This window comes from Cyrtonyx montezumae, unplaced genomic scaffold, assembly GCF_038088225.1.
Source record: "Cyrtonyx montezumae isolate F1298 unplaced genomic scaffold, pur_monq_1.0 scaffold_8, whole genome shotgun sequence".
In the NCBI taxonomy this organism is placed as follows: Eukaryota; Metazoa; Chordata; class Aves; order Galliformes; family Odontophoridae; genus Cyrtonyx; species Cyrtonyx montezumae.
In genome coordinates, this window is record NW_027072089.1 from 34,044,278 (window position 1) to 34,068,225 (window position 23,948).

The 23,948-nt window shown below is 37.6% G+C and overlaps 1 protein-coding gene across 1 annotated transcript in view; it reads right to left on the reverse strand.

The window, feature by feature from the left end:
• Nucleotides 1-23,948, reverse strand: part of CLVS1 (clavesin 1) — a 90,236-nt gene that overhangs the window by 30,937 nt on the left and 35,351 nt on the right. The window lies entirely within an intron of this gene.

Here is a 23,948-nt window from a genome sequence, read left to right on the forward strand (position 1 = left end):
TAAAGAAAAAGGAAGAAAAAAGAATGTTCTTCCTGTTCATGCTGTCACAACTCGAACATTTGTCTGGCCTCAGATATTAGATACAGGAGGTCATAATAGCAAACTGTCTGGTCTTGGAAAGAGTTCACTTCAGGAATAGGTGGCTTATGTAGTCACATCACAGCTCCATAGAGTTACTCTTGCTTCAGTAAGCAGGGAGTTATTTTTCATCATGTTTCTCCTTTCCTCAAAAAAAGTTGTGGTCTTTTATAAGTTTATACTGTCTATTCTTCTAAAAAGAAATGTATCCCAGAGAAATCATCAAGCAACGCACAGAAGAAAAGCTGGTAGTACAAGCAATTGCAGTAACAAAGTACAACTGTGATTAAAATGTTCTGAAATTGGATTCTGTATAAGAGAGTTTAAGGCAGTCACGCAGTTGCTTCTCTTTCTCCATAGGAGTGTCAGCCATGTTCAACAGTAGTGACAGCCAGGTATAAGCACCACCCTGATGTTTATGGAAGGGGTGCAGGACTCAGCTCCCCGTGGCAGGTCCAGTTTCCCTCTAAGTCACAACACAGATCATGAGCCCAAGTAACTTCACAAGGTCAGCCCTATCCCCTGTGGCAGGACCTGCCCTGCACTCAGATACGCACACATGCATGCCGTGCTGTCCTACAGCTTTCACTGACCTTCCCTCTGGTACTTTCTAGACCCCATTGCTACCAGTCCTTAACCCTTCCCATTGTCCATACTCCTGTCTTGGCTCAGCTAAGTTTGTTGAAGCAAAATCGTGGGCAAGAATCTTCAGTGTTAGTTCTGTCTTTAATTTTGATTGACTTCCTGTGTGTTTTTTTTTTAGAGCTCTAGGTTAAAAGCTTCATTTCTCCCTGCTGCTTTGTAAAGTATTCTTCTAAATAAACAGCGCATACCACAGAATTATCTGCTCATCCTAGCAAAACATGAAGGCAGCAGTGCCAGCTGGAAGCTGAGGAAAGCAGCACCTTTCTGCCTTCTGCACTCTGTAATTCTAAAGACTTACAGACAAAATGCAAAACCTTGTCTCCACTGAAACACAGGAAAAGATTAGTGCGAAGTGAAAGAGAACATGTGAAAACAGAGGTACACTTTGAAATGGAGAGAGGTTATGGTCTCATAATTTCTGCTAACTTCCTTGCAGCTTCTGCTTGCCACAAGGGATGCCTTGTGAAGCTGCAGAATCACAGAGATTGAAAGTGTGTTTTCTTTGGAATGGGCTGCATAGCAAGAGGGAAGATGTCAGCCATGAATTTTTACTGTACCATGCAAGATTTCATGCCTTGACTCCAGACATGCTGACATAAGCATAAGTATTGAGCGAGTAAATTGGTGTGCAATGATGAACCAGGCTGCTGGAGTGAGGCAGATATTACTCTGTATTTGAAAAAGACTGCAATGGTTGTTTCTTTAAGAGCTTCAAAGCTTTGCATGCACCCCTAAAAAAATCTGCTGTTTCTTTTCATAAGTTGTGGTATCAAACTTTATGATGCTTCATGGATTTGGAAAGATGAAGTGATCTGACATTTTAGTGAAAGTAATACCAAATGCTGATTGTGTGTTAGCCTGAAGGACTTCGTTTATCAGTAGAAGTCCAGAATAAAATGTTGTCAGTTTGCCTTGATATGAAATCACTGAAGAGAGAATATTCATCAGAAAACATGAAAGGGAATAGAACATGCCTGACAGATGTGTCTCACAGTGGCCTGACAGTTTGGACATTTGCATGATAATCTGCTCATCCTTTGCTTTACTTATCATGGAGTAATACCTTACATCAGAAACTCTACCTTGACGTCTTAGCAATTTCAACCTCTTGGCAGTCTCACATGAAGCCATGTTTTGGATGACTTCTTAAAGTATCTTCCTCTTTGAGGTTACCTACCAGCTTTTTCTTTTCTCATCACGCTCCCTCCTTTGATCCACAAAGAGGAAAGATATCCTGCAAAGGATATCTTGCTCTGGGAACTATTTAAGGTGAACCTTCACATCTTATCAATGATCCTGCTGCCCTTGTATTTGGTAAATAGTCCCTGGTATATTTAGTATCAAGAAAGGAAGTAAATACAAGCATAGGAAATTCCCCGCATCCTATAACTACTTTCTCCTCTTCTAGCTTTTGTTTGACCTTACATTTTGGTATTAATGGCTGGCTGCTGTCACCAGTGTAATTGCGTTGTGGTTGTAATCACCAATGTGATTGCATTTTCTTTTTCTCAGGGTTATAAACAACAAAATCACCAAGACAAATATTCAGGAGCTCAACACTTCTTTGCTCCAAGTTAGTATTTTTTATATCCTTTCATAAATGCACAAGAAGATTCCTCTTGAGCCAAATCCAGCTAGCCCAATACTCTGTCTCTGAGAGTGGTCAAAAACAGGCAGTCAGAAAGGAGTATTAAAAACAGGAAAAAAAAAAAAAAGCTATATTCCCAGAGTACTCTGTCTTCAATTAATGGCTTCCCATTTGTGCTCTTTTCCTTTAAAGATTTTTCTGTCTCCAAAGATATCTGTTCTCTAATGATAATTCATCCATGATTCTTCAGAGTAATAATTTATTGATGAAAAGGAATGAACTAGAGTGACTGGAATTACGAAGACTATTGATCCTTTGGCAGTCCAGCTTGCCTGCCAGGGAATAGATTGCAAGACTTAGCTTATTTCTTCTATCTAAAAGTTCCTTAATAAAACAGGAGGGAGCCCACCAGTTGTAACATGTCCCGGGAAGTCAATGTTTGTTATGAGAAGGGGAAGAGGATACCATGACGATTTGTTATTTTTTGTTTTTCTCTTTTGCATCTTCAGTAGATTTCAGTATTACTGCAGTCAGTAGTTAATTACTTGTTTCACTGGAAGACTTTTTTGGGACTCTGAGTCTCGCAGGATAATATTGTACTGAAAAATAAAATTGCAGAAGTTTCCATGAGAGTAGTCAAGCTTTTTCTTATCCTGAGAGCATGAATCAGAATCTCAGCTGTTGTGAGACAATGTCCTTTCATGTTCCAGGTACTGTTCTATTTATAACTGCCTGTGTGCTTCAGGAACATTTCAGTGCTAGACAGGTAAATTCTACATGCCCTTCTAAGGCACTTGTGAATCCAGTGAGACCTCTGCAGTCCCATGCAATATTTTGACAACAGCAGAAAGCAGTACGTTTTAAAAACTTATTAAAAAAAACAGGATAATTTAATATCATGTTTGTTATATTGCTTTATGTAATAGATGGTCTTGCAAATCATTCTTGGAGCTGAGAGAAGCTGTACATGTTTTTCAGTCTGATCTCTATACCTACATGGGAGCAGATCTCCTTGGACTACCTGAGAACTTGACTGGGTTCAGCACTTTGGCGTTGATCATTTACTCAGAACATCTCAAAACACTTGCTTGGGTTTTTTTTCTGGTAGTGTTTTTATAACTTCAATCCTACAATACATGAGCTTTCTGAGGTTGAAGATGGTTGCACAAAAAGTGATGACTGATTGAAAGAAAACAATTTCCAAGGAAAGTAAAAACATCAGCGCTTCCCTCAGAAGTGCTTGTCTTCTGAGTGCTCAGCTCTTGCTGCTCTATGACATACTGCAGCAGTACTTTTGGATCTTCTAACTTTATCTGGTATTTAGTAGGTCTTAGAGTAGAGTAAAAGTGTTAAAAAGATAATGCAGTACACCAAAACATGACATGTTTAAGAATCCCTTAAATTTTGTCACACACTTCTGTCTAACAGTTAAGGGTGAAATGTTGACCCTGTCATCAGGACTACAGTGTCTTTTACAATGTATAGCACAGACCTTAGTCTGGTGGTCATTATTTCTGTAGATGTCTTCCTCCTGGGGGTTAGCAAAGTGTATTTTCTAACAGCTCCAGTGTGTCAGACTGCAATAAACACTCTGTTACACTGTTTACAGCTAATTCACCTGTCTTTTATGTTGTACTGAAAGGGGTGAATATAGAAACATGGAGACATTAAAAAAATATCTCCCATTGTAAAATAGTGTGCCTTGTCAATAAAGCCCTTCGGATTTAGGAAAACAAAACAAAAACAAACAACCAATAACAATAACAGCAAAAACATATTCAATTTATAAAGTCTAATTTAGTCTCTTAGTGAAAGCAGTTCAGTGCAGCTCTGCAGAATCCTGGATGCTTGAAATGCATGGGTAATAGCAGTAAAGATGTATAGTCTCTTCTGCTTTCATATGCCATTTGGATCTAGGCACAGCCTTCTCCAGCAATCAGTGTGAATATCCTCACCATTGGCCAAACCTCTCCTCTAATTTCTCTTTCAGTTGCCTGACCCATAGGGAGCATCCAAATACTCTTCTCCCAAACCTGGGAACATAGTCTATTCTGTGAAGTAAACAGATTCCAGACTGGTAAACCAGAGGAAGCACCTTAATAAAACACTTAACTATTTCTATATGACCATTTAATTGTTGTCAGACCCATGGCAGAGGGATGGAACTAGGTGATCTTTAAGAATATTTGGGGGTTGGACTCAGTGACCTCCAGAGGTCCCTTCCAGTCCCTACAGTAGTTCTGTGACTGTGATTCAGTGATCCCTTCCAACCCAAGCCATTATATGATTAAATTACTGATTTAATCCTAGGTAGGTAACTAGGAAGTGAACTTTCTGACAAGATGACCAAATCAAAAACCTTCATTTTCACCAATTAATCATTCTTCAGTGAAGTACATTCACTTTTCCATTTGTTTCAAGTAATAATAGCTGAACCACAACAGGAAAAAGAAAATGTATTTCTATCAAAGAACAATTTCTCCAATTTTCAGCATTTACTCTCTGAATTAGAAGTTATTCAGGAAAGACGCACACTGACATGATGAAAAATCCGAAGTGGTATATATACTCATATCTCAGCAGGGCTTCTTTAGCTCAGGTTCTTTCCATCAGATCAACCACTCATTTTTCAAGCTAGAACTAGAAAGTGAGTGAGATGCAGCATGTCTGCCTCATCTGTAAAGACAAAGCCCACATGGCTGATGTTTATTAGGAAAGCTGTTTATTCAAAAAGTAAACAGAAGACTGACTTGTATTTATCTGATGAAAAGCTTTGCAAAAAAAGAATGAGAAGCAAACAATGCCAAAAACAAGGAGACAAAAAAAATATTAAAACAAATGTGCAACTAAGTTTTTCCACATTTTATTTTGATCTATGATTTTGTTTAGATATGTAGCTTCAATATGACATAAAGAGAAAGAGAGAAACATTCCAAAATGAAATTAAGCATTTTTTTGTAAATTAAACTGGATATTTCTCTTTTGGTTTGACCCACAATTGCTATTTCAAGTTCAATACTGGGACAACAACTTAGAAAATCAATTTGTTCATTTCAAGTCATTAAGTGGTTAATGAGGCATTCACAGCCACACTGAACAAACAAGTTATCCTCTCTCATTAACATTTTCAGCCAATGGACTCATGGGCACCCAGTAACACTACCCACTGTGCAGAGCAGGTGAAACATCATTAGATGTTTCATAAATCAGTGTTTTTCACATGCCAGAATTCAAGATAATCAACATTATTTATGGTCTTAAACATTTCTTAATGGCAAAATCTTATCAAAATACTCTGGAAAAAGAGGTCTGATCTACGTGTCTTTCTGCTGAAGTGTGTTCCTCATTAAAATAACAGGAGAAAAAAAAAAAAACAAATGTACCAGGAGGGTGTGTGCACATCACACTGTAAATTGTGTGTTTTTGCTGTATTATGTAGATGTCTCCCAAATTAAAATGTTGTGGGCATCTTATTATCATCTTTAGTAGGAATTTTAATTAGAATCACTATAGAATAATATGTTAATAATTAAACTCATGAGCATATATTTTACATGAAAATGGTGCTATGTGCTGGATAAAATTATCATTCAATTTCCAGATCACCTTTATGACAATAGCATAGAGGGAGTTAGATTGGAGCTGACTGGAGTTTTTTTTGTTTTTTGTTTTTTGTTTTTTGTTTTATTCTGTGATAAGCTCTCTCAATTACTGATTTAATTATGATATAAAAAATACAGTTCTTATTTATACCTATGTAGCTGATATATATTTGCAATCTCTCCAGAAACCAGAAACTCTTAACACAGTTCAAGCATTTGACTTGAATGCATGTCGAAGCATAAGTACTGTTCCTGCCACTTAACACAGAGGAGCTGTGGGTTGTGAATTACTAGTGCTATGCAGACATAACTCATGAAGCACCTCTGAAACAGGAAAGCAATTCCATTCCTTCTTTTGCTTTCTGTGTTCTTATGAAATAGTGGATTAGATAAGAGTAAGTGTGAATAGAAATTGAATAGAAAATGCTTTTCTAGTTTGAAAGACAATATGAGAACAGGTGAAAATGCAGGCTAGGTGTGACTGAGAGAGCAGAGCCAGGATCTGCCAGGATCTGTTAGTTGTTGACCCAAATCATTTGGCTGAGTGTTGAAACAAACAATCTTTCCAAATGATTTCCCAAAACAATGCTAAAGTCCTTCTAGCTCATTTGTAAATACATCTGAAGGATAGAAAGATGTAGTTAGTATTTGTATTTGACTACCTTTTCTTTGCTGTCAAGGAAGAGGCTTCCTTACCAAAGAAACTTTTGCTAAAGATGTAAGTAATTTTAATTTTGTGTGTCTTTATTTAGACAGAAAGATTTTGAAGTTTCTATTAGTTTCTAAACCAGATTCTGCCATCACTTATATCCTTGTAGGAAGTTGTGAAACTATTGGAATTTCACAGAATTTAGAGCAGCTTCAAAACTATTACCTGCGTGTTTTCTTTTGGCAACTATTTTTCTATAGAGACAGGAAAAGTTCTAAGGACCCAACCTTCTCCTATGTCTGGAAGTACAGACATTATATAATGAGGAAGTAGAGTTCCTTTTCTACTTTTCTATTAAATTCAGAGATTTAATAAAGTTGGTTTCATCTTGCTCATGTGACAGATAAATATTCAGTCACACGAGGGGAGAGGAAGATGTCAGGATGCAGGGAATTAGAACATCAGAGAAGAAATTGTCAGAATATTTTTATCCCTGTTCCCCTCCTTTCTCAGAGGAGTATGGCATTGTTGAGTTGGATGGCTGATTTAACAGCAGAAGCAGCAAAGCTTTTCTGTGTTATATGAACAAATTAACACTGAAATGAACTGACGTTCTTAAATGGGTCTAAATTTTGAAATTGTTGTTTTAGAGTTGCTTGAGAAATCTCATAATTCCATTGGCAAATAAACTTGACTGGGAATAAACATAAACTTATTTTTAAGTATCCATCATTTTCTGTTGATACTGATCACTTGTGAAGACATGCAGAAATGGGATAAAATTTTACTTTTGTAATAAAGTTATCATAAGACTTTGAATTAATTAATATTATCGCTTGAAAATTGAAAAATCTCATGTTGAGTTCAATTTCTATTATAATGTACACGTACTTCAGCATCTTCATTTTCCTTCAAGTCACATCTCTTTTGCTTTTAGGGACTATTTTTCCCAGAAGTCTTCATATATACATAACAATTTTCCAGTGTTTTAACTAAGGCAAAAGAGATATAAAAAGTCTAAGAAAAATCATACCGAGATAAGTAGTTAAATTAATTATTTGACTGTGTATTTTGTAACACAGCATTCTCAAAGACAATTAAGTAAGAATTTTTTTCCTTAAGCTTCACTAGGATAAGGAGGACTCATGCATCATGATAGTATTATTATTATTTATATTTTAAATAGTAATCTGACTTGGGAAGGAAATGAGTCAACAAGACAAGTCTAGAGGTACAGAAGTCATGCTTACACCTCATCACAGAGTTTATTCCTTGACTATGCATTGCCTGACTATTTGATGTATTGAAGATAAGTTACACCATATCCAAAGTAGTATTTCTACCTGGATTCTTTCACAGCTGTCTCAAGTCCCTACTGGTTTTTAGATTATCTAAGATTTCTTGTATCCATTTGCTCATAATGACTGGTTATACGATGTAACTCCTCTGGTTTACTCTCTGATTTCAAGTGACATGTTTATTCCTCTCAGCATCACAGGTTGCTTTAGCTGTGTCCTGTGCACACATGGGAAGACCTCTAGATTTAAGAAGCACTGAGTTCTTTTACTCTTCATTGTTACTTTCTGAATTAGTAGGCAAAATTTGCTCTGTGACTGTTCAGTCACCTTCATGCTAGAAATAATGGGGATTTTAATTACATGATGTTAAACCTCTCTCTCTGATGTATCCATGTATTGGAAGGCTCATCATCAATTCAGTAGTTGATTGAGGAAACCTTGGATAATGAGAGTTTATTAACCCAGGTTAATGAGCCTCAGGCAGAAATGAGGGACTTTGTCCAGCTGAAGTGGAGCATTGAACACAAATCTGGCTATGTGAACAGAAATCAGCTCTCTTGAGATCTGCCCGGGAAATGACAGAGCATTTGGTAGAAATACCAGCAAGTAGATGCTGAAAGCGGAACATCTGCATTCTCAGGAGCTACATTTTTAATCATGTCCTCCAGATCTCTGAGGAGAGGTGAATATCCTATCAAGTGCAATGACAAAAGGGGATAAGTGGTTATTGTGTTGCTCAGGGAAACAGTGAATATAGGTTTCTCAAGAAGTTTTACTGACCCTTCCCTGAAAGTGCTTCTATTGCCCACTTCAATACTGATAATACCTCTGCTCCCAGCAAAGTGCTGCCAATCTTCCGTGGATCTCACTTACTAGTCCTAGGTGCATTTAAATTATTTCAGAAGTCTTTGCTCATTTACAAGTAACTGTAATTCCTCACTAGAAGGACAAGAATAATCCAAGAGAGAAAAATGTATTCCTTACTGTCAGTGAAAAGTAAATGAATGAAACTTCGGTGATGAAAATACTCCTTTTTACTGTACTGTATGCATTGCCCATTGAAACTGTAGCTATCTACAGTTCAAAATGTAAGAATAGAAGTCTCCTAGATTCCTATTTTTGTTTCCGATTTTCTGTGATTACAAACTCTGAGAGAGCAAATAATTTGGAGCAATTCATTATGCTGAAATTCTTAGTCCTACATTCAGGAAAAGATTTGCCCTTGTTGCCAGTTTTGAGAGCTCATATAAGCTCATATATGTATTTACTCTTCAGATGCTGCTGTTGGCAAAATTCAAATGGATTCAGAATCTGCAAACCAGCAGATGACAAGAGAAAAAGGCCCAGAAGAAAATTGACTTTGAGTTCCTGAACCAAAAATAGGAAGTTTCTATTTCATATTTGTTAATATACTGTGTATCTATACCAAAATAGCTGACGAAATTGATTATCTTACCCCTTCTCTGTGGAATATTGTATCCATATTGAAAGAAGGGGAAAAAAAAAACAAAAAAAACCCGACCAAAAATATAAAGTGTTACATGCAGCTCTTGAAACCAAAACATGTATGGGGTTTGACCTAGATGATCTCTATTAAGGTCCTTTCCAACCCCTAAAATTCTATGATTCTGTCTGCAGAATGACTGAGTGAATAGTGAGTGGCCTGAAGAAAACTGGGTGTATATTCTCCCTGGTACTGACATACGTAAAATTATAAAGATATGATTCAGTGAAAATGATGGCAAGTATGCCTGAAATACACCTGAGAAAGGTTTGGAGAAGTCTGATTTAAAGTCTATTGTAAAATTTCCATGGTGCTTCTTTCCCAGAAGGTAAAATTCTGCAGTTCTCATTAAAGAAAGACACAAACTAAACACATTAACACATACAGAATGAAAAACTGTCACTCTGACTATGCAGGCCCCAGGTAAAACCCTGTCTGCACAGAAAACTTACTACATGGGGTTTTTTTTGTTTTTTTCTTTTCCATATTTTTTATGCAAATATTACTATTACAAAAACTCTTAGGTGTATTGGTGAGTAAGTGCCACTTTCTTATGACAGCAGAAGCCAAAGGGTCTTGGGCTCCTGGTGAACTTGTCCTTGCCTCCTGGAGACATGCAGTGAGGGCTTTCTCGTGGAAAAGATCCTTTTGGATTCATGTGATACCTGAGAGAGTGAAAAAGGCTAAACATGCCTTGTCTTACAAAACATTATTTTCCACATCTTAGTTTATCAACAGGACCCATGATTTAGGCCTATCGTCTAGGTTCTGATAAGAGGCCTTGTGTATAAATAATTAAAGATGACTTAGTGCTTAATGACACTTACAAGCTTCTTACAGGCTGCATGCCAGGCACGAGTACCTGTGGTGGTACAGAAAAAGGCAGGTTCCTTTGCTCAAAAATATTGGTGTGGTGTGGTAGACCTCTGTGTCTTTTCCCTGTACCAAACCAGGATCCCTCTCAGAGAACTTTGTCACATAACCTTTAAAGGTTAACCTCTATCCTTTTTGGCCTAAAAGCTTTGAATTCTCATTGTAACTTCTTAAGCAGTACCACTGCCCGCAGCTCTTCTCACTCCAGAAATACCTTCAGTTGGTATTCCTAACTCCAGGTACCCATCCCAGATATGAGTTTCCCAAATGTGTGTGCCAGACTGCATAGCCTTTTCACCCTAAGAGGTCCTTTCAGAGTTGCTTCAGTACACCATACATGTCCAAATCTGTTCAATTATTCCAGTCTCCTGTCCCAAACTTCCTTCCAAACCTTGCAAAATCCCTGCACCCCCACTCCAGGATCTCCACTGATACCCCTCACTACTCTATTGCCAGGACTCCCAAACTCTAATCCCCTGACAGTGAAGGATGCTCTGGTCTACACCTCTGGGCCCATCATCTTTTCTTGCACCATCTACTGACATCCATACCTGCTGCCATGGCTAGCTGAGCCCACCTCTCCTCTGCCACACCATCTCCTTTCTAATCCACCCGCAGAAGGCAAGACCCAGCTCTGGCTTCTCATTGGGATTTGTAAAACCAGGATACAGGATGCAGTTCACAGTGATATTCTTAAATACGGTACGAAGTACAGAAGGAAAAAAATGCGAACATCTATTTCAGAAAGCACATGTATTTACTCTTTAATTCCTTAATCTTATTCTGCAACTAGGTCTGGAATTTACCTTTTTATAGGATTTGCAGAATAAAGCCTTAGAAAATTGCTTATCTCTTTTTCTACATTACTTTCTCTCTCTAGTGCTGTATTTGAACGGATAGTGGGGGGAAGTGAAAGGAGACTAAGATCCAAAGGACAGAGTTGGAGGTTACTCGATCATCTCTGTAAATAATCGCAGTACCATTGACTGAGTGCCCCATTGCCAAATTTCCTGCTGATAGATTTTTGCATCAGCAAAATTTCTATTGTCAAGTGGAAGGAGACTTTAAAATCATCACAGGTTGAATATGAAGCAGAGTACAAAACAACCTCACTGACAATTCTTGATGACGCAGAATTACTTTCCCCCAATTTTTTTTTTTTTCCCTTTGCATTCCCATCAGGTGCATTACCTCCGTGTCCTTATCAGATCTTCCTCTAACAGACAGCAGTGTTGGTTCCTTCATTTTCTCTGTAGCATTTTTTCCCCATTGAGACTTCTCATTGCAATCCAAATGCAGGAGGTTATTTCATTAATCACTTTATTAGCCCTGTTTTCACCTTTGAAAAAGACACTTTGTTCTCCTCCATTTATAGTGCACTAAATTCCTACAAGACACTGTGAAAAGACAGCAATGGCTCAACACTCCTCACTTCTTATTAATCTTTTTTTTTTTAATTATAAAATAGATGGATGAGGAGACACAAAGACAACCTGGATAACAAAATTCTGCAAGGTGCCTCAGTTAGCCCTCTTCTTACTGAAAAGCTTGTTCCACTACAGAAACATATTTGTTTCCTTGTAACTTGTACTTTCCTAGTACATTTGTCTCCCAGCCTTGCACTGCTGTCAATGATAAAAAGGTAAATAAAAACCATGGCACAGGGGAACATTCAGCAGTACGAGTACATTGTGAATTTGAAAAGCTACCGGGTGAAACCAGGCAAGTAGAAGACCTTGTTTTTCAGCCATAAACATCTTTTTAAAGCTTTTAAAAACAAACACAAAGCAAAACAAAAAACAGAATTAAATATGGTTAAAATCTGGTTTGAACTTATGTTCAACAAAAGCTACTAAATTTTGAATAGGTGGTTGCATCAAACTGTGCAGTAAATCAGCAAGGCATAGCACACATCTACTAGAAAGGCTTCAAGCTTTTAGTATAGCTCGGGTGTTAAAAGATGTACTGTGCTCCTAGATAGGATGCTGTAGTAGCTGATACACACATCACTAAGAAGAGACCTGTTTCTTGGTCTGAAGAGCCTTTTAACAGCTAGATTAAGGGCCTTCTAATATCAGTGTAAGAGTTTCCTGAATCAATGGTCTCAAAATCCAACTGTGCACATTTTGCTAGAGATAAGATTAGGTGTTTTGATTTCTTTTTTCCCTGCAAAATTCTGGAAGCATCAATGACAGCAGACTTTTCTCACCCATCACCACTTCATGTGAGTTCAGGGAGCATGCAAGTGGACATAAAATCAAGTCTGCCACCTCCATGGTGGCTTGAATCTCCACTGCTAGGAGGAGAAAATAATAACAGAGCACCTTAATACCAGGGTAAGATTTGTTACTCTGATTTAGATTAAAAGAGTAAGAGTTCCTATTTATTTGTCCTTCATACTTTTGGTCTCTGTTGCAAACAAATAATAAAGAAACACAAATTAAAATAGAAAATCGAACCCCTATATTTACTGTTCAAAAATGAGTAACAAGAGTCTCTGTAACTCTTGTACAATGCAAAGGATTCTTCAGACTGCATCCACAGGAGGGAGATGATCTTTAGAGATAACTATTTTATCTGAAAATAAACAGCACTGCATATGGACTTATTGTGGAGGGAAGTGTTTTGCTCACAAAACTTTGCTTAGCATGACTGATGTTGTGCACTCTTTGGCTAAGAGAAGCTGTAGCTCCCTATCCATCACCTTCCCTCCTACCTCCTGTGTAGCCATCTTGTTGCTATCACAGCCCTATCCAATGCAGATTTCTCTTCTGTCAAGCCAGGTCATAAGTAGGACTTGCAAGAGTGCAAAAGTACATGCAAGCCTCCCATTCCATGCAGCTACAGAAGCAGCACTGGTCATTATGATTTTCAAAGATGCCTTTGGAGCTCAAGCTGCTGCTCCCGTGATATTAGATTGAAATGCTGACTTTCATTAAAACAGGAAAAGAAATCCAGCCCTTATGGCTGTGAAAAAAAAGTTTAAAGATATTGAATGTACCTTAGGGACTCAAAACCTACAATGCAAATACAAAGAAAGAAATTTAAATTTACTTTTTCTACTTAAATGTTTCTGAAAAGAAAAAAACCCAATATTTTGAGACTAGGGACATAGAAGAGAGCAGGAAGGCGTGCTTTGGGTATATTTTCAGAGGAAGGCTGTAGCAATGCCACAGAGCAGCTGCCCTGACAGACAGCTGTCTCCTACCCAGAACAGAGGACCTGCTGTGTGGTTTGCATGTGCTGCCTAAGGAGGGGCAGGTGGCACACAGCAGCAGCAGCTCCCTCTCTTTGAGTCCTGTGGTTTATGCAGATCTGCGAAGAAGCTGAAAGAGGTGGGAAAGACCACATGATTTTCTGCCAGAGTGTTGCTGAGGAGTCCAAGGATCTTTTCCCTCGGTTTCCTGCGGACACTCCCTTGGATATTAATCAACAGTGCCACGCTCCAGTCTCCACACTCCATACTCCATCAACTCATGATCACGGTCACTGCTTCATCTACCCTCAGGACTGGGGGTGTTTTCTTGAGAGGGTATAGAAAAAGGCTTTGTGGTTACTTGTTAATTGTTCTTCCCACCAGTAATACACAGTCCAGCATGGGAGGAGAATCAGACCTTCAGCCGAGCAGCCCCTTCCCACACCCCCCTGGTTTGGAACAGACCTCCATGCTGTCTTCTGCAAAAGACACCACCAGGATGGCAGCAGTGCCATTCAGGAGCAGGTGATGAATCAGTGGGAAGGACTGAACGCTCTGTGCTTTTGATTCACTGGTCTCTGTGATGGTTATGCTTAGATAAGCACATAAATACAATCAGCTTTCCATTAGAATTCAGAATGTAGAATTTACTACATTTTTTACCAGCATCTTATTTGCTTGAATATGTTTATTTTTATTCTTCAGGCAAATATTTCTGCCTCCTGTGAACTTTTATGTAAATCAATGGAGGCATTTGGAAAGCCACATCAAAACTGCAGCTTTACATATCATTGAAGCAGAAAATAAATGGAAATAATTACTGATGCCTCCAAGTACAGATTTGTTTCAAAATGAAACATGTAGCTTGAAGGGTTGGGTTGTAATCTAACGATTTCCTGTTAGCTTACACAGCATTGGCTCAGACGTTTTGATTTTATTTGGGTTTGTGTTTTTCCCCTCTTTTTAGGAAGGTCAGGGAGTGATGGTGGCTGTTTATTTATTCCTTCTGAGCGTATTGGACAGGATCAGTTTTTTCCTCATTCAGTTAGCCCAGAAAATGATACTTGCAAGTCTCTCTCTCATACTAGGAATTGAAAATTAGCTAAGGTTTGGAGGAAAATGATATACAATGTAGTGCCAATAACATCACTAAGGTGCCACTGACTGAGCAAATTGCAGTTTTTATATGATGGACTTGATCAATATTCACAGGGGTCAATACTAATCTGTTTTCATGTATTTCAGTGTAAGCCTGTAATGCATATCCTAATGTTACTGAGTTGTGCTGACAAGAGGAAAGCCAAGTCCTGCAGCACAAACGGCTGTTCCTGAGCCATCACCAGAGCCCGCTATTCTGATGTTTTTCCAAAGAGAAAATTTAGGAGCACTTCTTAATGTCTTTGGATTCTTTAAAACAAATGTCTTACAACAGTTACCATGACAGCACTTGAAGAAATCACTCAGGACAGACGGAAGTGTTGTTGCTCCTAAAACAGAAGAAGATTACACAGTCTAGACCAAAGTTCCAACTGGACCAGTACCCTCTCTCTAGACCAGATGTCCAGAGAAGAGGAGGAACAGGCATCTCTTCACCAACTGTTCTAAGCCTTCAGTTATTCTCAACCTTTACAGTTGGATGTGGTTTCTCTCCTTAGTCAGTCTCTCCAGATTTTTCTCTGATTAACTTGTCCATGGATGTCATGTGGTGTATACCACATGAATAACTGTTTTTCTTGGCATCATAAATGTGTGGAAAATCTAGAAGCTTAATTTGGTTTCTGCTGACTTCAAAGTCTGGGAACAAGGGGTATGTTTCAATAGAGTCAATCATCAGAATTTATCGTGGTAGTACCTATATATCTTCACATACTAAACAGGCACATCTTATATGGACTGTAAGCTCATGCAGATTTGGATCATATACACAAAACATCATCATGCAAAGCATTTGCAGAGATCTCTTTCATACTTCAGGGAGATCATGCAGCAGTACTTCTACAGGGAGGACCTCATCGAGACCTGCACCCCCTCTAAGATGGTTGCCAAACTAGTTCTTAGGCATCCTGAGACAGATAAGGATTTACTTTGCAAATCTGCTTGTAACCATCTCTAGAGACCAAAATATCAGTCCAGTTTCCAGACTTCAGTTATTCAAGCACTGCTGTTAACATCAAGCCTACAGGTTTGAAAGCTTTGCTTTTGTCAGATCTGGATTTTTGTCATACACTGTCAACACTTATACTTCTATGAGAATCACACTCCATTTGGAAATACTACAGTTTCAGCAAATTGGGAAGACTCGCCTTGATTAATGTTTATAAATATCTAAAGGGAGTTGAGAGGCCATGTGTGTATCTCACTGGTGTGTATTTGTAGGACAAGGAGCATTGGTTTAAAACTTGAACGTAGGCAGATCCATATTAGCATTCAGAAAAACTTATTTATGTTGTGGATGATGGAACAGATTGCCCAGAGAGGTTGTGGATCCTCCTTCTATGGAGATATTCAAGATTTGTCTGGACACAGATCACATGGGCAGTGGCAGAACACCAAGAATGTGGTAAATAAAAGAAAAATTCAAAAAAAAAAAAAAAAAAAAAGAAGGAAAGGAAAAAGGTAGTGAAATTGCATGTTTCCTTTAGTAAAGCAAAGTACTGGAAATATCTTTCCAGAACTATTTACTGACAGAAAGATGATCAATGTCTGACAAAATATGTGGTACTGTTCTGCTTCTAAAAAACCTTATGTCCTTATGTCATGGCAGTATAACAATACTTTGTCTTGTAAAGCTCTTCTGTGCATTCACAATTGGAAGAGATGCAAGGGAAACTGTGAGCTCATGGCTGAGGGATCAGAAAGAGAGATGAAAAGAAAAAAGATAAATTGTTTTAAAGTTCCTAGTTTGCAGCATTTAGCATACACAAACAATATTTTGAAATGTTTGAAGGATACAAGATCTAGTTCATGTGCAACAACAGTTGAATGGCAAAGAAAGCAGAGGAGTTCAAAGTCTTCACCTGTGGCGTATCTTCCAAGGCTGTCTCTGCTGAGATAGACAGGATTCTCAAAAGTATGCAGTGTACACAAAAATCAAAAGATGATCCACACTCAGTGAAATGTTCCTGCCAAGAGTTGTTCCACATTTTCTTTTAGTGTGCCAACAGATTCAAAGAGGTCAGTCTTGAAAACACAGCCTTCGGGAGTTGGTGGAGAGGTGGTATGTTTGTGCTTGGACAAGCACCCCAAATATGCAAAATGAGGGAGATAATGATTTTTGCCTGCTGTTACAATGATCATGTTAGCAGTGTTGGTGAGGTATCTGGGAATTCACTGTGCTTAAATTCTTGATCACTTGCCCCTTTTCATGCCAGTGCTGTGTTTATTATTACATTTTCTGACTCATACAAAGCAACCTGTGGAGAGCTTGTACCTGAGATATTGACACTGAAGGAAAATCACAGCTGGACAAGTGACTACATGCAAGTACATTATATCAGGTATTTATTTTGATCAATGCCTGTGCTCAACCAAGCATTCAGTTATAAAAGCTGTTTTCTGAGAATCATGATCTGAAGTGCCCACAGAATTTGAGCTCTGTAAAATTTCCAATTACAAAATGATCAGAAAACTAATTTGCAAAGTCTCCTATAAGAACACAAGATTATTTTCTTCCTTTTCTTCTTTTTTTTTTCCTAGTCTCAATCTGGAAACTTCCAGATCTGCTTCTGCATTTTCCTTAAGAAAAGAAATACAGTACCCCACTTCAAATGGACTTTTTCATTTTTTTTCCCTATATCCACACAAGACTGAGCAGTCCTTAGCATCAGATACTTAATTAATTTTCTGAAGCTAATTACAATATTCATTAATTTGTTAGTTTAGAAAATGGACCTGGATATTCCTTAGAATATCTTAGAAACAAACAACCTCAAAATGGTATAAGCAATGTAAAATGCTTCAAACATCTGAATAAATTTTATCACAGATGGTGGGAATTTTTTATTAAGGTTATTTGTTCCCACTCCAGCAATACTCAAACACAAGTCACATAAAAAAAAAAACAAAAAACAAATGTTAGTTAATTTTCGTGTCCTGTTAAGGCAGTTCAAATGGAATTTGTTTGCCTTCCTTACTCCACAAACAGGTGGCCTAGCCCTTTAAGTGCTGTTGTTCCAGTTTTAGAGGAGAGAGACTATAAAATGGGGGTGCTTCATTAAAATACCATAGCTGGCACCTCTCAGAGGCACAGGAAAAGAATATTCACTGAATAAGTAACACATTATAAATTATAATTGAGATTCAGTTCTCCCAGGGAGAAGGGAAGGTAACTTGTCATTTGAAGTGTTGTGAGTTTCTGAAAATGGACCAGGAGTTTAGAGGGTATAATGATATCATTAAGAAATGCCCTTGCAAAGCAAGCAAAATTATACTGTGCTGTTTCTTGAAAACCGCAGGAACTCTTTATTGTTCTGTCAGCAGCAGTTCAAAGAGCTCTGTGACCCCATTAACATTCACTCAGGCATGTATAGCAAATTGCAGGGGTGAAGTTTCTTGAATAGTTAATTATATTTTGTGTGCTTGAATATCTATCGCTGCTAGCCATGTGGGCTCAGTGTCACAGGCACACACCTTGCACACTTGGTTTTCCTCATGGCTTTATTTATCTTTCAGTACTTGGAGGAGAAAGCAATATCAAAGGTAGACAAAAGGGAGAAAGTGAAGTGGAGAAAAGCTAGATAAGGGCTAGCTGGTTTGATGGCCAAGGCTGATCTTGCAGTACTTCTGTTTTCAGCAGAAACCTCGACCAGAAAATCCTTCAAACCCACATATCCATGGTAGGGTCTGGATAGGGATATTTGGAATATAACACTATAAGCTGAAGCTAGAATTACTCAGACAAATTGATTTTCTCCCATTTTCAACAAGAGGCAGCTCTCCTTACCAATTTATTTATTTAATTCTGCGTGAAAAGATATGGGCTTCTCCTAAAAAATCCTGACATTTCATAGCTCAACTGCAGAAATTCAGAATCTCAACTGAAGTACAGCTTGAATGTTCTGCCTGCGTTTGTCGTTTGTCAGTCCAGTTGTCCACACAGCTCTTTCATACATGATGCCAAATGGCCACAGCCTCCTTGCTGCAGTGCCTATAGACTCATCTTAAGCAAGAGAGTAGCCAGCATGAGAAAACAAGATTTTTAGGCATTGCTTGGTCGATTTTGAGAAAAGAAGCTTTCTCTTTTCAATTGTAATTGCTCAGAATTTGCCTTCAAATACAGGTTTACTTTTTTGCATACTAAAATGATTGAGGAAGCGCACACATCGATTAAGTACGAAGTATCATCTGTACCAATTCATTAATTTCAGCAACAGTACATATTCAGGAATTCTTATCTCTCTGGGACTTTAACACAATTGTCCTCACACTTAGCACTAAGTTTGCTAAATATCAACTGAAGGAAAAGAGCATTACAAGGAGATAATTTCTGTCTGTGTTTTACTGAGAAGATGTTACTTCCTGAAAAATTCTATAATTCAGGTTCTCTTTCTTTGTTAATGAAGCCAAATAAAGTTAGGATTGTCAGGGGCATTCTTCATGAAACTTCTCTCAGATATTAAAAGTAGAACTCTTCATCACTGCTGAAGATGTGTCCATGCATGTCAGCATTCCCACTGACTCAAAAGAAAATCTCTTCAGAATGTTGAGCATATGCACTACTGAGCAGAATTCTCTGCAAAGCTACTCTTAAATTCTCTTGGAAAATACAAAAATATTATATATATTATCGTATAAGCTTTTGGCAATTTTCTGTTTTATTTTCAGTTTTTTGAAAGTTTTGCTGTTATTTTCCATAATTCTTGAACAGCAATAAAGTATTTTGCTTGTCAAATATACATTCAGGCTTCTGCCTTCTGAAAAAAAAGCCAATTTGATGACACTCTAAATGTTTCTGCTATTTGAAGAATATTTGCACTGTAATTATAATTTTGCTAGCTATGCTTTTTCTTAGCTGTATTTTCATTGCATGTAGTTAGAGTTGATCAGAAAGCCTCCTTTGAAATGGAAATGATTTTTATTACACTTCAGCCATGCTTTCAACTGATTCTAGCACAAACGGTTCAAAATAGTGGGCGTGTGCTCAGAGAGAAAAGAAGAATGCACATTCAGATGATCTAGTATGAGTATAGAAGAAAGACGTAAACAATATCCTCAGAGAGTTTTGGGGGATTTGAACTCCAGAATAGCACAGCTGGTGGAGTGATTTGCCCTGAAATGCTTTTTTTTTTTTTTTCCCTTAGAAAATACCAATTTGTCGACATCAAAGCTTGGTAGAGGGCAAGGTGTAGAGAGAAGGAAAGAATGAAGCAGGGAGTCCCAATGAATTTTTCACTCTGTTTTCATCTTTTCCTTGGAAGACTGTAGTGCTTGAGGTGTTTCAGTTTGACATGTTTGAATCAAGGAACCCCTGCTATTCAGGAGTGCTTGTTTCAAGTGTGAAGCTCTACACACTTAAGAAGAGAAATACAAATACTTCAGAAAAAACTAGATTCAGAATTAATAGACAAAAAGTTCCATTTTATGTACAAAATTTCCAAAAATTATTCAGATGCTGAGGAACATATTCCTCAAAATTGCAAAACTTATCAAATGAGAAATTACTTCCTACCAAGGTGCAATAGGGGTGGAATTACAGTCTCCATAAAGGCAGTGGCAAAATTCCCATTGACATTGGTTGCAGATTCAGCTCAAGCTTGCTGAAAACATTGTGGTCTCTTCTAGCCATACTGCATAGACATATACCAAGGATTTTATATGTTGTTTTGTATAGATGGAGATACAAAAAATAGACTTGGCTTTAAAAGAAACTGTTATGTGTTGTAGAAATGTACTTTCTCTGCATATAACAGGAAAAAAAAACAAGCAGATAAATGTGTCTCAGAATCACTGTCTTTCTAGGCTCACTAAAAAGTTCCTGCCTGCAGCTCTGCTGCCAAACTTCTACAGAAATTATTACCTTCCCTAGTGTGGCAGAATGGAAATACAAAGTTCTGTGTTGGCATGAACCAAGTCACTGCCTCTTGCACTGCAGCAGCCAGGGACCCATGGCCATTCCCATCAATGCAGCACATATCTGAAAGGATGTGCTAAAAAAAGGGATAGAGAGCCAGGGGTGTGAGAGCACAAATTATCTCACACTGCTGCAGCTGCATTCCCAAGGAGCTTGGATTTTAGTCCAGCAATTGCTAGTGAGAATCAACACAAATCCTCTTCCAGAAAGCAAAGTCCTTATCTATTCGAACTCAGGGGATAACTCATGCCACATATCATTTTCCAGTCATGCTGTCAGTTCACCTCTTGCTCAGGCTTGTTTCCTTACCCACATGTGCCCCCATTGCCACTCCACATTTCAAATAAAATAGTTCCAATTCCACCTCTGTTTGCATTTAGCTTTCTGTGAAATGTAACCACTGTACCATAGGAACTGGACTCAGTGATCCTTACGGAACCATTCCAACTCAAAATATTCCATTTTAAGTTTGTTTGTTTTTTTCTGATTTAGTTTTGTGTATGCAACACTTTTTATATTTAAAATGACAGAAACAATGACACAACATAGCAAAATTTCCCATAAGAAGGTATCTGTAGTAAGCACTCTCTTCAAGATGCTTTCATTCAGAAGCATCTTTTGGCATTGTAAAAGAAATTGTAAAAAAAAAAAAAAAGCAGAATTATTGCAATAAGAAATACTGCAAACTTTTCTGTCTCCTTTACAAGGCTGCTAGAGTATTTGTCTCTTGACTCACTCTTAATACCAATTCCATAAGAACTTTACTAAAATGTAACAAGTAATGTAAAAAAAGTCTTTCCACTTAACATACTATCCTCTCTGACTGTCCCAATTGCAGCTTATCATCACTCAGAGCCAAAAGCCCCCAGCTGGCAAACATAGCTGTGGTGATCAATTTTACTAAGTAGTTAATTCCATTTTCCATGTGACAAATAGGCATCTACTGCCCACTGTACTCTACATCTTCCTTGTTCCTCTTAACTCCCTAGAGCTGATGGGCACACAAAAAGCACAGGCTTTTTCTTGCAGAGAGAGTTTATCTACCTTTATTTTACGTATGATGTGTCAATCCCTTTTCTCATCTCCTAAAATTTCAAAGGCACTCTCACACTGTCACTGACAGCTCAGAGAATACTCTGCGTATCACAACAGCTGTTGGAGACTGATAACACAAGCATTTCTGGAATGACTCAAGCTGACCTTGTTTCAATGGATACTAAAGTTCTCATCATTGGCTGTTACTTCATGCATGGCTGTCTAGCAAATGTCTTTAACATGAAGTACATTCTAATATTAAAGGAAAAACAACAACCATATTTTGAAACTTTTGAGAAAGCATTTAATTAAAAAAAGTTGTATGCTCTTAATGTGTGTGTATTTGAAATGGTTTAATCCAACAACATGTGTAAATATGCAGACATATTTCATACAAGTAGTGGATTTTAAATGAAACTTTTTGGTACAATGTCTGAGAAGCTGAGAATCCTTCTGCATCTTATAGCATCTCCTGAATTCTAATCTGTAGCAGTTTTCCAGATGATGAACATCATTAGATATTGGTGCTGATTCTTTTCAGAAACAGTCCAATGATTCTTTACAATGATTCCTGGAAGTGACCAAGGCCAGGATGGGGCCCTGGGCAGTCTGATCTTGCAGGTGGCAGCCCTGCCCATAGCAGGGTGTTTGGAGCTCAATGATCTTTAGGGTCCCATTCAACCTGAACCATTCTATGATTCTACCAGGAGAAGTACTCTAATCTCTTCAAAGACCAGACTTGTCCTCCTTAGTAGGTAAAACCACTATATGTATATATATATATATATATATATATATATATATATATATATGTATAGCTCATCCTGCCTCTATAAACAGAAACTTGTGTTATTTAGCAGGGATTTGAGAATTGTTTAGGAAGCTATAAGATGCATTTATCACATATAAGCACACTATGATTAAGACACAGGAAAATCCTATTTTTATATTCTGAGGAAATTGTTTGCTCTTTGATCACTATAAGAAACTGTTGTTCATGTGTAAGGGCCCAGTTTAGAATACTTATTTTCCCTTCAATTTCACCCTCCAAGGAAATATGGTGACAAGGCTTTTGTGCAAAATCTAACATGTAAATATTTATTTTTTACAGGTCACTAAATTCAGAATAAAAAAAAATAACAACAGTCTACCTTGATGTAGATATCTTAGTGACAGGAGAAGGCAAAAGAGGCACTGTTTCTCAGTTCCATAAATCAGCATTACTCCGCAGACATGCAACAAGTCCCATCTAGTAATCCCACCCAAGAAACTGACCTCAGCTGTCAATTTTCGACTTTCAGATTTTCAGCCTGAAAGGCTGAATGAGCAGTCTCTGAGTCTGCATTTAAGTCTCTCAGAAATACTATTTTAGAGTCTATCTTGATTTTTACACTAGATGTTAAGTTTATTTACTTCTACTTGCCTGGGCAAGTGTATACATTTCTACATGTGATTTTGCTTGCCCAGCTTCAATTACTGAGGGTTTGTGCTGTTCTGCCTTCAGCAGGCAATGATGGAGAGCTGTGCCCCAGTTGGACCATATCAAAAACTTGGTCATGCTTGTTAGACATGACAGTGATCTGAAACACTATTCCATAATCTCAGAGTGGTTTCAACTTGGAATAAACAAGAACTGGTAATAAAATAGAAAGAATTAAAGCACTTCTTGCCACTCACAATGAAATGGAATGTTAATTATTTTGATTTTTTTCAGTTGGAATTTTTCAAAACCAAACATATTTACAATTTGTTTTCCAGATGGTTTTTGGAGGAAAAAAATAAAAAGATACTGAAACAAATATATTTCCACTTAACATAATACCTATCTTATGACAAAATAACATTGTTCTAAAGGAAAAAAAAATCTAACTGGCATACCTTTATCAGCTCTAGCATTAGTAAAACAAACAAAATATGCTTTTGCCATGACATTGTACTACTCTTTTTTTCTGATAAGTTCTACATTCTAGCCTGCACTTAAGCATATCTGTATTTTATTCCTTCTGAAGAAGAACATGAAAATGATTTGGTTGTAGAAAACAGTGTCAAGAGACAAGAAATCTGCTTCCCTAACTTACCTGACACTAAGTTTCTCAATAATCCCAACCACATACTTACAGTAGGAGGGAAACCACTTTACATTTTAAAATATTATACCTTACATTAAAGATTGAAAAGCTTGATTCTAAGCATAATAATAACAATTCTAAGCATGATGCCTTTTCCCTAATCTGTTATGTCATTGCAGATTTCAAAGTGAGATAATATTCAGTAATGCCCAAACAAACCCATTAGCTTGAGTATCTGACTTGATTTCCACTTCAGTTCTATACTAGACAAATAAACATCAGTTTTCTAAGAGAAGTTTAGAAGTTTTCCCTTATTTTTTTTTGTTTCTTCTTTCTGTTTCA